At 34.0% G+C, this 13,746-nt stretch overlaps 1 protein-coding gene across 1 annotated transcript in view; it reads left to right on the top strand.

The window, feature by feature from the left end:
- The window catches only part of AGBL4 (AGBL carboxypeptidase 4), a gene marked incomplete at both ends in the record, with an annotated part of 1,136,473 nt that overhangs the window by 284,965 nt on the left and 837,762 nt on the right, over positions 1-13,746 (top strand).

Below are 13,746 nucleotides of genomic sequence, written 5' to 3'. Positions count from 1 at the left end.
TGACTGAAGGAATAAAGGAAAGCTTGGGATCATAGAGCAACAGGCCTTGAAGAGAAAACTACCCATTAAAGGACTTAGAGCTAAGAAAGCCTGTTCAGCCTCGGCTTTTACTTTTTATTACAAAGGTCTTGAGTTTTTTTCCAATGTACTGGCCTCCACATTGGACCTAACTCTATGCTACGTAGCCTCCCCAAACATCCTTATATCATAGCACTTATTATACAGTGTGCTAATTATATGTTTAGTAATAGGGCTTTCCCAGAAAACTCCGAGTCTCTGGACAACAGAGTTGAAGCCCCATTGTACTTGAGGCCATTTCACTGAGCTTGACATGTGATAGGCACCGAGTACAGATCTGTAGAATGAGTGAAAGAAGGAGAAACAATATGACTTAGTGTATAATAGCAAAAGTAGGTAGATGATTGAGAAAGGGACAGATTCTGTTACAATAAAGTATCAATCTAATTTTGTCTGTCTCGAGGTAGCAGTACCTTTCCACTGTACATTTGCCTTTTAAAATCATATATTTACAATTTTAAGCATTTCCAGAAATCACTGCAAGGTTGTTATTTAATAAATTTACATCTCCTTTTCTATTATTGTTTGATAAAGGAATCCCTGTTCATAAGGAGAAACTATATGTGGGCTTTCTACCAAGCCTAAAGCTCAACTTGCCTTAGTTTCATTATCTACAAAACAAGGGTAGTAGTACTTTCTTCTATTAAGTGAGACAGTATTTCTGGAAGTTCTAGCGCAGGCCTTTCTTAGAGTAGAATTTTCATAAATGTTTTTAAGTGAACGACTCTAACTGTCCTTTGAACCTCGTTTTCCTGTCACTAAACTCTTGATCCTTCCTGCACAAAACTTAGGAGAAAGAAAAGAGACAGACATTATGGTATCAAATGAAAACTACTGCGTTATGATCATGCTGCTAATACCCATTTCTACTCTGCTGAATTTTTTTCCTTTGATCTCCAAAGACTTTTGTAATTTATATTATTTTGCCCTCTTTGGATGTGTTTTCCTTTAAGAATGGGATTTGTGCCTTGGTATTGGATAGCTAGTTCAGTACTCTCATCGTCCCCAGTTTAATCTTCTGCATCTTTGCAGCCCAGATTGCCCTTCATGCGAAGCTGAGCTTAGTAATGCTCACTGGGGGTGAGTGTAAATGCCTTTGCTGGCTCAGCTGCCTTTCCCTCCTGACAATCCTGGGTCACCTTCACGACATCAAGATTAGGTGTACATGCACTATCATAAATAATGCCTGGTGCATGGTGATGTAAATGGAATCTGTTAAAATATGGCCTATTATATTAAAATTTATGTTTCGATTATCATTTTTATTATATGAGACAAGCTTGAGCTTTATAAAATCATTGAGAATAGAGATCTGTAGCATTTATGAGAGTGTCTGTCTACTTGACATTTTTGCTTAGCAAATTGAGAGTCATAAGAACTTTTCTGAGGATATCATTTTATTCCTTAAAAATATGAATTGGATTACTTAACAAATAATTTTCTGTAATACCTCTAATGGTATCATATGAAAGTCATAAGAGAGTACTCCCTATATCCCTAAGTCTCCACATTACCAATAATATGTGTGTATGTATGTATGTGTGTGTGTGTGTGTGTGTGTGTATATACATATATATGTATGTATATGTATATGTATATGTATATGTATATGTATATGTATATGTATATGTATATGTATATGTATATGTATACAGGCTTCTTAGCTAGGTGTGGTGGTGCATGCCTGTAACTCCAGTACTTGGGAGGCAGAGATGTGAGAATCACCAGTTCAAAGTCAGCCTCAGCAACTTAGTGAGACTTTCAGCAACCTGGTGAGACCCTGTTTCAAAACAAAAAAATAAAAAGTTCTGGGGGGTCTAGCTTAGAGGTAGAATGCTTCTGAGTTCAATCTCCAGTACCACAAATAAAAAACAACAACAAAGAAAGGTTCTTAGTTTTAGAGAGCCTTCAATATCTTTCCTGATTTCTTTTCCTTTTCTCACCTTATCTCCTAGATCTTAACTTCCAATTTTATCCAGTAAAAATGCTGTAGTCGTCGTTCCTCACATTAAATAATATTTTTTCTGTTTTTTTTTCTGAAATTGTTCCCCTTCTCTGGGAGACATTACATACTTTCTTTATATAAAAACAATCTTTTAACAACTATCTATTTGGGCTCAGTTTAATTGTAACTCCCTTTGGAGAACTTCCCCTGATCTTCCCAGTAAGCTTAGATACCCTTATATTTTGCTATCCTCACAACTTGGGATTTTTTATAATAGCATTTATAACTCTTTAATATAATTGCATGTTTATTTATCTTCCTATTATAGTATAAGATCCTTAGAAATAAAGCCTGTCATATCTATTTCTGTATCCTAGCAGTAAGGCTCCAGGTAGCTCCTCAAGAACCTTAGAGTAAGAAAAACACATCCTTCTACTGAGCCAGTCTTAGCCCATAATATAGTGTGCTTGTGCTACACACCCCACATATCTGTATATAGTAATCCTGTTTAGCCATACCATAGTGTCAGATACACAGAAAGTGGTCAGGACATTTTTGTTAAATGATGAATGTATCACTGAAGCAGCCACACAGCCAACTGACACAGAAAGGCAAAAATTGAAAAGCAATTGAAATAGGCATTTATAGAGACACCTATAAACTACGAAGAAAATGTAAATCACTTATCATAAAAAGACTGTTGAAATTGACAGTCCTTCTTATTTTTAATAAAGGAGTATTTCTGGAACAATTCATTCTGTAAACACAAGGAAACTTGTGAAGACATTCACAGTCAATCAGCAGATGTATAGGCTCTCAATTTACCTCAATGTCTGCCAGCTTGTTTTACTGAAGATGTATCATCTCTGTGTGAGCCAACTATTTCTTCAAAGCTATTTCCAGTGTATTTCAGTAGCAGCAATGTATTATCCCTTCCTCCAGCTGGACAGTGCAGTGAAACAAAATAACTAGTTAGCACTGAGAAGAGGTGTAGAATAATTCTTAGCAACTTTGAGAACTTTATTTTTCTTTACTTTTTGTCTTTAAAACATAATAAACCTTTCACAATATGAAAAACACTCTGGTATACTAGTAAATAATTTTAAAATAGAGAATAGAAGCCTTAAATTTGTACCTCATCTTTGCTAATTCCTGTCTATGCGACTTTGGTAGACATTATTATTGCCGTTTGTTATCTGGTTCCACTCTTCTTTCTTCCTGGGCTCTTGGAAGGCCATACTGCCCCACTGTCTTACATAGGTGGTGGGGTCGGAGATTAGTTCTGGGTAGAAAACTAACAGAGGAAATGACATGTCTCAGCCAGGCTGAGTTGGGTAAAATGCCATAGGTGTAGTAAGTGGCAGAAATGGGATTCAATTCAAGGTAGTTTAGCTACAAATTGTAAACTCTTAAAACATTATTTTTACTACATTTCTCTGTGTAATAGAGTCTTCATCAATGTCATATTTTTGCTGAGAAACTTCCAATGGCTCCCATGTTTAAAATTCAAAATGCTAATTTTCATTTTAATATTTAGAGGGGTAATATCTAGCTGAATTTTTCATTACTCATAATTTAGAAAAAGTGGTCTTTGGAGGAATAGATACATGTTTTTGTAACTCAGCCCTGACATTAACTGGCTATGAAAACTTGGGACAGGATAATTTACCTTTCTAAGTACCTAAAAATTAAGGAAAATAAAACTTTCCTCAGCAAACAAAATAATGCCTACTATAGCCCCTGACATACAGAGGCACTCAATACTATTTAATAATAGTTATTAAATAGTAAAAATACTTATCCTCCAGCTAAACCTAACCTGCCCCACACATTTATACCTTACTTTTACATATGCTTTCCTTCCACCTTGAATGCGTTTCCTCATGTTTCTGGCTGGCAGATCTGGTCAATCCATTAATTCATCTTTCAGAGGTATCTTTTCTAGGAAGTGTTCTTTAATCCTCAAATCCCTCACTCTGATGTTCTCTTTCCATTTGCATCCTAAATATCATAAATGACTTGTGTTTAGGAAATTGGCATATTTGGCCCATGCTCCATCTGAATTATAAGTATGTTGAGCAGAATCCATGACTTTTTTTTTTCTCTCTGTCATCTTCAATTCTTAGCAGAATCATTGGGTTTGGATACATTGGAGCTGTTGGGTTAAATGAATTATATCATCAGAAGGCTGAGATTGCCTATGATCAGTATTATTATCTCCAGACTAAGGAGAAAGAAAGGAAATTACTTATATGCCATGTGTGATGCTTTATATAGCTCAACAATTTTAATATTCACAATAGTTATATGATATAATCATTAATATTCTTGTTTAGCAGCTGAAGAAACTTAGGCCTAAGTGACTTGCCTAAGGTTACATAGTTAGAAGTTTGTAGGGATTTGAACCCCTATCTGACTTTTTGGCTCACTGTTTAGGTTACTGTTTCCTTAGGAAAAGATAAACCATGTGATTTCACTAGTTGTGGTGGGTTTACTGAAGGTTAGAGCCCATTATTAGCCAACTCCCTTATTTCACAGATGGGAAAATTCAGAACAATAAAGAACAGAAGTCTTTCTCAAAGTCACTCAGCTAATAAGCTAATCTAGTCTGTTCTAAGCCAGCTCTGAACATAGGAACTTTTTATAAGACCCAGACGACTCTCTTACTGTTGACCAACAAATTATCTCTCTCCTGAACTTCTGTTCCTCCACCTGGGCCCTCATCTATGACCTTCATAATCAGAGCATAGTTTATTTTGGTTAATGAGATATTACTATTAATTTTTCTACTCTAGGCCACAGTGAAGGTCAATGATGCTGAGCCCCAGTGATGTTTAGTTTCTAATTGTAAATGTTGGATAATTTTTTAAAAAAATTACCTAACAGTAATGCCGCTTTTCATTTATCTGGAATTTTTAACTTTCCAAAAAATATTTTCACATTTTGTGGATTTTTTTAGGAGATTAAAGGATTGTGTTAAATTATCTCAAAGATACCTCTTAGTTCTGAAGTTCTGATTTTGTAATTCTGATGCATATATCAACTTTGCATTTTGTTAATTGTTTAATGCTTATTATACTATTATTTACTAAATTGTTGTTTTATAATATTTGATTAATGCTTACATTAAAGTATAAATTCTTTTTTTTTTTTTGGTGGTACTAGGGGTGGAACCCAGGGGCTTTTTCTACCTCCAGGCTATACCTCCAGACCTATTTTATCCTTTTATTTGGAAACAGAGTCTCACTAAGTTGCTGAGTGCCTCCTTCAGTAGCTGAGACTGACTTTGAACTTGTGGGATCCTCTGTCTCAGCATACCAAGTGCTGCGATTACAAGCCTGCTCCACCATGCCCAGCTTAAAGTATAAATTCTATGAGGATGGATTCTATTTCTGTTTTTCTTCACCATTGTGTCCCCAACAAACACAGAAAATGTTTGTTGATTGAGTGAGTAATTGGATGATGTTACAAAAGCTATTATCATCTATATTTAATAGATTACCAAATCAAATCCAGGAAAAATAATGATTTTCTGGAGAGAAAAATATCATTTAATGGTAGGGCCATTAGGAAATCACTGTCTTTTGGATCTTGAGTTATTGGCATGAACATATAAAGTAATAAATTTATGATTCCTTATAATCTATCTCATTTATTATTTGTTATTACTAGTTATAAAAATTAAGTTATTAAGTAATTATTTAATAGTAAGACCTCTTTTAAGAAATTTAAAAAATAATGCCAAATTTTTAAGGTACCAACATTCTCAGGTGAATTTTCTCAAGCTTCAATTTTAGGTTTAGAGAAAAAAATTCTCTGCATCTTCGTGATTGGGGCCCAAGAAATTGAACAGGCCTCACCTCTAGCAACTCACTAGAAGAAAAAAAATGAAAATACTATTAGCAAGTTTCAGAACAATAGAATAGTATAATCTTACTTGAGAACTTGCTGTTTTTTCTTATGTGGGCACTCAGTGCTATAAATTTTCTTCTTAAAATTGCCTTCAAAGTATCCCATAGGCCGGGCGTGGTGGCGCACGCTTGTAATCCCCGCACTTGGGAGGCAGAGACAGGAGGATCGCTCAGGATTGAAGCCAGCTGCGCTGGCGTAAGAGACCCTGTTTCAAAAATATAAAATAGGTCTGGGAGTGTAGCCCAGAGGTAGAAGGGCTTCCAGGAACCCCAGTACCACCAAAACGAAATAACAACAACAACAAAAAAAACAAAACCAAAAAAAAACAACAACAAAAAACCAACAAAGTATCCCATAGATTTTGGTATATTGTATCTTAATTTTCATTTTTTCATAGGATTTAATTTTTTTCTCTTTATTTCTTCTATGAATCAGTCCTCTTTCAAAAGTATAAAATTCAATCTGCATGTATATATGTAATTACTTTGGGTCTTTCTGTTGTTGATTTTTACCTTCATTCCATTATGATTTGAAAAGATGTAAGAAATTAGATATTTTTAAAATGTCTCAGTACTTACTTTGTGGCCAGAATATGTTCTATTTTGAAAATAGTTTCATAAGCAGCTGAGAAGAATATTCTGCTGTTGTATTCAGGTATTTTTGGTTGGAATATTCTGTATATTTGTATTAGGTTCATTAGGTTTATAGTGTTCTTCAGGTCTGAAGAGTCTTTACTGATTTTTTGTCTAAAAGATTATGAGAGGTGTGTTGATGTTCCCAATATTATTGCATTGGGATCTATCTGAAACCTAAAGTCCCAAATAGTTTGTTTTATAAAAGTGGTTGTGCCCACATTTGGGGCATTCATGTTTACTATCATTATATCTTATTGATATATTATTCTTTTATTAGCAAAGCGTCACCTGCTTTTTCTCTTCTAATAAACATTGACTTGAAGTCTGCTTTGTTAGATATGAAAGTTGCTACTCTGGCTTGGTTTTGGTCTTCTTTGCATAAAATATATTTCCTATTCTTTCTTCTTTAACCTATGTGTATCCCTTCCTGCAAAATGAGTGTCGTGCAAGAAGCATATAATTGGATTATATTCTTTAATCCTTATTTTCAGTCTATACCTTTTAATTTGAGAGCATAGAGCTTTGATAGTCAATATTATAATTGAAAGAGAATTTTTATTTCTTGTCATTTTGAGATAAATTTTATATTACTTATAGTGTTATTCCTTCTTTGCTCAGTTGCCCATCTGGTAGTGTTCACCCCTTCTCTGGATAAGACCTTTGTTTCCTCCTTCTCTTCCTCCTCCTCCTCCTCCTCCTCCTCCTCCTCCTCTTCCTCCTCCTCCTCCTTCTCCTCCTCCTCCTTCTTCTTGTTTTATTTCTTTAAGCATTTTCTCTAGTGCAGGCTTGGTAATCATGAATTATCTTAGTTTCTGCTTATCTAGGAAGGTTTTTATTTCTCTCTAAATTTTGAAAGATATTCTTGCTGAATATAGCAGTCTTGGTTGGAACTTGTTTCTTTCAAGGTTTGGGGTACATTACACCAGTTTCTCCTGGCTTTCATGATTTGGATTGAAGAATCCAAAGTGATTCTTAATTTTTTTTGGCACTGAATGTTACCTATTCTTTTGCTCTTAATGCATTTAAGATTCTCTCCTTGACCTCCATGTTAGTTGGTTTGATTAATATGTGGTGTGAAGTTCTTTGATCTTGTCTTATTAGAGTTCTGCATACTTCCCGTATGTGGGTGTCCATCTTGTTTTTCATAGTTGAGTATTCTATCATTTTAGATGTCTGAAGAGGTTTCTAATGCTCTTGATTTTTGTTTTATTCCTTCTTCAATGCCTATTGTTCATGTTAGGTCACTTTATATTATTCAATAATTCTTTTTGTTTTTGTGAAACTGGGTTGAACCCCGTAGGCATTCTACCTTTGAGAACACCTGTAGCCCCATTTTATTCTTTATTTTAAAACAGGGTCTCACTAAGTTGCAGAGGTCCTCACTAAGTAGTTGATGATGTCCATGAACCTGCGATCATCCTGTCTCAGCCTCACAAGTATTGGGATTATAATCCTGCACCACCATGCCTGGCTCCCTATATTTTTTTTAATTTAGTGGTTGTATTGTCTTTTGGTCTTCTCTATAATTTTTTCACTGTGTGCTCACTTTTGAATAATCTATAATCTAAGAGAAACTATTTTCTATCTCCTAGTTTGCTAGAGTGGTTTCTATTGAGGTATTTGTTTCATTTATTGTATCTTGCACTCTACTCCGGGGCTTCTTTTTGATTCTTATTAAGGACCTTGATTTCTTTCTAAATATGGTTTTTATATTCTATATACTTTCTCTTGTTTATTTTCTAAAAGTTTAGATCATATTGAAAACCAAAATTCTGAATTTTCATTCTGGCATTTTCTGCTGCTCTGTATTCATGAACTCCATTATTGTTGGGTTTTGGGAGTTTATTGTTTCCTCATTGGTCTTTATTCTCATGGTTTCTTTTTCTTTCTTTCCTTTTTTTTTTTTTTGGTGGTACTGGGGTTCCTGGAAGCCCTTCTACCTCTGGGCTACACTCCCAGACCTATTTTTATATTTTTATTTGGAAACAGGGTCTCTTAAGCCAGTGCGGCTGGCTTTGAACCTGCGCGATCCTCCTGTCTCTGCCTCCCAAGCGCGGGGATTACAAGTGTGTGCCACCACGCCCGGCTTAGTCTCATGTTTTCAGAATGAAGACGAATGAGGAAACAACAATTTTTTAAGTTTGTTTCCATGTTGTCTTAGCATCCTCTTCTTTGTGTTGTAGTTCCATGTCTATTTGTTGTTCTTAATATTAGGTCTTGTGCTTGGGTTATATATTTGCTTCATAAATCTGTCTCATATAATAAGAATTTGAATTAGTTACCTAGAACCTCTTCAGTAAAATATTGTTCTTAGTCAGTGCAGGCAAGGGATATCTCTAATCGGCTGCAAGCCTCTGTTTTGTTTGTACCCAAAATCAACAAAACAAGATCCAACAATATGGTGCTTACAAGAGATCCTTTTATGGTGAAGACATTCATAGACTGAAAATGAAGCAATGAGACAGGGTATTCATAAAAGTTAAAATAAAAAGGAGTAAGGATAGCTATAATTTTATCAGATAAAATAGACTTTAAGTAAAAATATATTTAAAAAGGTTAATATCTGAAATTATATATATGTGTGTACATATATGTACATGTATATGTATATGTATATGTATATGTATATGTATATGTATATATATGACTCAACTTTACAGCAAGAAAACAAATAACCTGATTAAAATATTGGCAAAAGACCTGAAAAGATTTCTCTAAAGAGAAGATATGAAAATTGCCTATAGGTAGATAAAAAAGTTCAATATCACTCATCTTCTTACCTCCAATAGCATAGCTATTATTACAACAAAAAAGAGAAGTATTGATGAGGATGTGAAGAAGAGGAAACACTCTATCCCTGTTGGGGGAAATGTAAATTATTATACCCATTATAAAAAACAGTATGAAGTTTGCTAAAAAATAAAAAAATAAAATTATTTTGTGATCCAGAACTACCACTACTGGGTATATGGCTAAAGGCAATGAAATATTTGCACCTCCATGTACACTGCAACATTATTCACAGTAGTTAAGATATGGAGTCATCCAAAATATCCATCAATGAATGGCTGGAAATGTGGTATATGTATATAATTCAATATTACTAAGCCTTTAAACAATGGAAATCCTGTTATTTGTGATAAAATGAATAAATCTGAAAGGCATTGTGTTAAGTTAAATAAGCCAGTCTTACAAAGGCTAATAATACTACATAATTTCACTGATGTGTAGATTCTAAAAAAGTTGAACTGACAGAAGTAAAGAGTATATTGGTAATTTTCAGGGGCCTAGGTTGGTAAGATTGAGCACATGAGGTTATGCATGTTTTTTTCAGCTTGATTTAGTCATTTTACAATTTATATATAAATCAAAGCATCATATTTACATATGATAAATATTACATCTTTGTCAGTGAAAAACAATTGTTTTCAAATATCAAATGACTTTTGTGTAGCAGATCTGGGAATCTCATATGATTGATTTTAGGTAGATGACTGTAATTTTGTGTTCCACCATGTTGTCTTTTGCAAAAATGCATCTAAGGGATATTAGTGGAACAAAATTTTTATTCTTCTGAGTCTAAGCCTGGCTGCAATCTTTGATCTGTATATAGTGTCTGTGGGAAGCCCAGACCCTATTAAATCCATGCTAGTGCTTCCCTTCAGTATAATCTTGTACTTTTCTTTTATACCAATACCCTATTCTCTAGACCATGGTAGAGGTGAAAAAAAAATTGAAGCTATGAAGTTTGAATACCTTCCCCAAATTTTGTCTTTTCTCGTGGGAAAGACTAGAAAAAGTACTCTTAAGAGGTTTATCTCTGATTCCTTGCAAATGTTTCCACATATTCCCCCAAATGTAGAATCAATTCTTGATGCTTATATTTCTTCATGAAGAAGGGCTATTAATTTCTCCTCTCTTTTTATCATTGTAAAGATCAAAGGAAAAAGTGTACATAAAATGCATTTGAAAACCATTAATCCCTTTATCACTGTATATTATTTATGAGTTTTACTATTGTTATAATTGTTTTTATTTCTGGAAATTCTTTGACTTTATTACTTATCTAAATAGTAACATGAGGATTTCTAATATTTCATTTCAAATATTACATGTAGGGCAGAAAAAAAATGTCTGTCTTGAAAAATCATGTTTTAAGGACTTTACTGTTAAAACATCAGCAAAGGATTTCTTGGTATTAGATAAAATTTTGTGTGATTACAGGTACTGTGTGCACTAATGCAATCTTGTAATTAGGTATTGTTATGCTAGAGGATATATTCTCCCATCACTACCCTTCCATTTACATATGTGAATTGACTTCTGAAAACACAAATATTGAGGAGACAACAGACTTCTAATTAAGTAAATAAATTTAACTCCTTGATAATTATATTTTAATAAGATGATTCATACCACAAAATGACAATTAAAGTATATTCAAGTTGTACTAAAAATCTCAAACCAAAGTTATTTACCATGTTAATGATGAAGCCAGGAATAGACCCACAGAGCCCAAAGCCATAGCTCATATATTGTATTGTGCCTCCTACCTCTGGGAGTTTAATGTGGGTTTCTCTGAATTTTACTTTGTGAGATTATGAGAAAATGAACTCCTTTAATTAAAATACATACATAGAAGCTAGAGAAACAAAAAGGAAAGAAAAATGGACCCAAGAAAATGAAGCAACCAGGGAAGTGGTATAAGGATATCTGGGAAGAGAGGTGGAAAGGAAAAGGAAAAAATGGTCAAAGAAACAGACCAAATAATGTTATGTGCATATATAACTGATTCACGATAAGTCTCATTATCATATACAATTACAATATACCAAATAAAAAGAAAAAAGATAAAAAATTTTAACATTTAGAGATTTTTTGTATTATTTTTTCAACATCCTCTAACATTATTTAAAAATAATAAAAATTTTAAAACTGATCAAATAAAAAAGAATAACAAACTGATAAATTATGGGTATTTTGACATAGGTATTTTTCAGATATTTTCTTAAAAATAAACAACTAATGAGGGAAAATGATAGTATACTCCATCAATGATAAAAATTTAGCTTTTAAGAAAAATTAAATTTTTGAAAATAAAACAAAAAAAAAAATACACCCTAAACTTTCCTGTAGCAACTGAGGTTAGAACTGAATAAGGTTTTAAGGGAAGGGGGTAGGCTGAACCACTGACCCTGTTTCCCAAAGTCTTACTATTATTTCCTTCCTTCCTTCCTTCCTTCCTTCCTTCCTTCCTTCCTTCCTTCCTTCCTTCCTATGGGCTCATTGGTTTATTGTGGTGATACATCTTAATTTGTTACAAGATGGTAGAGGCATAAATACACACATCACTCATTTACCCCTTCCCAGTTCTCACCCCATTTTCTCCCCCCTCTCCTTCTTATGTATGGCTTAGTGATTGACTTAGATATCTTTATGAATGAACATCATACACATTAGGGATTTTCCCTCTGTCTCCCTCCCATCCCCCTCAGTTAGGTCACCTTATTTGCTCATCTATGGTTTCTCCTTCTCTTTCTAGAGTTTCTCTTCTGACCCTTTTTCTCAGTAGCTTCCACTATTAGGGAGAGCATCAGATTTTTTACTTTTAGTGACTGGCTAATCTCACTGAGCATATTCATCTGTTGGTGGACATCTTGGCTGGTTTCACAACTTCCATAGTTTGGCAGTTGTGAATTGTGGAGCTATGAACATAGATACACATACATTAGTCTAGTTTCTGTTCTTTTGGGTAGATATCCAGAAGTGGTATTGCTTGATCATATGGGTAGGTTTGTTCCCATTCTTCTGAGGATCCTCCATACTGTTTTCCAAAGTGATTGTTAATTTGCAATTCCACCAACAATATATTAGAATTTCCACTTCTCCACACCCTTGCCAGCATTTGTTGTTGTTTGTGTTTTGAATGTTTGCCATTCTAATTGGAATTATATGAAATCTCAGGGTAGTTTTGATTTGCATCTCTCTGATTGCTAATGATTTTGAACATTTTGTCGTACATTTATTGGTCATTTGAATTTCTTCTTTTATGAAGTGTCTATTTGGCTTATTTGTCCATTTTTTTAATTGGGTTTCTTTTAGTGGTGAATTTCTTGAGTTCTCTATATATTCTAGATATTAGTTCTCTATCTCTACATATTCTAGATATTGGTCCTCTATCAGGTGGCAAAAAATTTTTCCCAGGTTGTTGGCTCTCTGTCAAAGTTATGGATAGTTTCCTTTGCTGTACAAATGCTCTTCAGTTTCCTGCAATCCCACATATTGATCCTCTTTTTGATTTCTTATGCCCTTGGGGTCTTATTGAGAAAGTTTTTACCTGTGCATATATGTTAAAATGTTGGACCTATGCCTTCTTCCAGAAGCTACAAGGTTTCTGGTTTTATTTCCATGTCTTTGATCCATCTTCAGTTGATTCTTGTGCAAGGTCAGAAATCAGGGTTGATTATCATTTTTCTGCATACTATTAACCGGTTTTGCCAACATCATTTGTTGAAAAGCCTATTTTTATCCACTTTATGTTTTTGGCTCCTTTGCTAAAAATCAATTTGCTGTAAGTGTGTGGATTGATATGTTTCTGAGATTTTTATTCTGCTCCATTGATCTATGTGTCTGTTTTTATGTCAATACCATGCTGTTTTTATTACTATGGTTTTGTAGTATAGTTTGAAGTCAGATATTGTGATTCTAGTCTTTTTCTCTGATCCTTGCTGCCATCCCAGATATGTTACTTGCTCTACTTTTAAGATCCCAGCTGCAGCATGGGTACAAACCACTTTATCTGTGTTTTTAAAGAGAACTACAGCAGCCTAGCATTTTCTAAATAAACTCTATTTATTTATTGAAGAGAAATTTTTATTGTAAAATAATATAGGGTTTAATTTATGGAAGTTATTTGTCAGAAGAATATAAATCTATGACAAAAAACATGAAGCTAGACCCCAGAGAGTAAGACTTGGGAACTACACTGATATGTGTGCAGGATATTGTGAGAGGAGGTTCCTCCTGCATTTCAGTTTCCTCTCCCACTGTTATCTCCCTTTTTTGCTTTAGTCAAATTCACCTTCTTGATTTCCAGAATGGCCCCACCTACCTCTGGACTCAGAGATTTTGTGTATGCTGTTTTTTCTACTTGAAGATCTTTCTTGCTACCTCTAA

The sequence above is a fragment of the Muscardinus avellanarius genome, assembly GCF_963383645.1.
Source record: "Muscardinus avellanarius genome assembly, chromosome: 3".
Classification (NCBI taxonomy): Eukaryota; Metazoa; Chordata; class Mammalia; order Rodentia; family Gliridae; genus Muscardinus; species Muscardinus avellanarius.
The sequence above is the reverse complement of the archived record's forward strand: the minus strand, read 5'-3'. Positions and strand labels throughout refer to the sequence as shown.